The sequence below is a fragment of the Artibeus jamaicensis genome, unplaced genomic scaffold, assembly GCF_021234435.1.
Source record: "Artibeus jamaicensis isolate MK-2021 breed Jamaican fruit bat unplaced genomic scaffold, CSHL_Jam_final contig_240, whole genome shotgun sequence".
Taxonomy (NCBI): domain Eukaryota; kingdom Metazoa; phylum Chordata; class Mammalia; order Chiroptera; family Phyllostomidae; genus Artibeus; species Artibeus jamaicensis.
The window spans coordinates 25,604,311-25,605,463 of record NW_026521506.1 but is presented as its reverse complement, the minus strand read 5'-3'; the positions used below and the strand labels follow the sequence as shown (position 1 = coordinate 25,605,463).

The following is a 1,153-nucleotide window of genomic DNA, read 5'->3' as shown; positions in this document are numbered from 1 at the left end:
TTCCTGTCCATTTATTTTTATTTTTATTTTTTCACTAATATATCTTTATTTAATATATTCATCACAGGGGTTCAACCAGAGACTCAATTTAAAAACAGAAACAAAACAAAAATGACACCACAGCAGAAGCTACAGAGTCATATACAGAAATCAAGGCAAGGACAGACCATCTAAGGGAACAAAAAAAAAGATAGTACAAGGAGAGAGGCTGGACACCCTGGGTCAGGGTTCTTGGCTACAGACTTGCTTTGTATAGGTTTCTTGCATGTACTTCTTAGAGGAGGTTGGGGTGTTGCAGAGCTTAGCAGCATGTGTGTTCAAGGGGCTATCAATGTTGGGTTCTCCTAGCAGGCTCCAGATGGTCCTGATGCCGTACAGGGCTGACCACTTGCCCTTCAAGATATACAGGCAGAAGTTACCCTGGGTGTCCGCATTGGGGTGGTAACAGTGCGTGAGGAATTTCACTGTTGGCACGTTGTATGGATAGCCATTGGTAAACTCTACAGATGGCTTATACCTCAGGTCATACACTGTGCCAGCTGCTCCATGGATGGTTCCTACCCACTTGAAAGGGGAAGGCAGAAATTCCTTTGTCACCAGACATCATGAGTGTCATCATCTTTTGCTAATGACCCCCTCCCCTCACCCTGCTGGGCCAGGCTCTTTTATGAGTGGTGGTGATGCTGATGGCAAGTGGGTCACAGTTCTAGGAGGCCATCTGGGCAGCACTTGCAGGGACACAGGAACTCGGAGAACACCACTGTAACTGCCTTTTCATTTATTTTTTATTTTTAAATTTTAGTAATTGTATTTTTAAAAAGATTTTATTTATCTTTAGAGGGGAAGGGAAGGAAAGGAGGAGAGAAATATCAATGTATGGTTGCCTCTTGTGGGTCCCCTGCTGGGAACTGGCCTGCAACCCAGGCATGTGCCCTGACTGGGAATTGAACCACAGTCCTTTGCTTCTCAGACCTGTACTCAATCCACTGAGCTACACCAGCCAGGGCTAGTAATTGTATTTTTAACTTAAAAATTTTCACTTTTGGCCCTGGCTGGTGTAGCTCAGTGGATTGAGTGCGGGCCTGCGAACCAGAGGATCGCGGTTCAATTCCCAGTCAGGGCACATGCCTGGGTTGCAAGCCAGTTCCCTGCA

General features: G+C 45.7%; 1 pseudogene; it reads right to left on the bottom strand.

Moving 5' to 3' along the window:
• Positions 1–222: 222 nt before the first annotated feature.
• Positions 223–616, bottom strand: LOC119039707 (ubiquitin-conjugating enzyme E2 C-like; annotated as a pseudogene).
• Between the last annotated feature and the right edge of the window lie 537 nt (positions 617–1,153).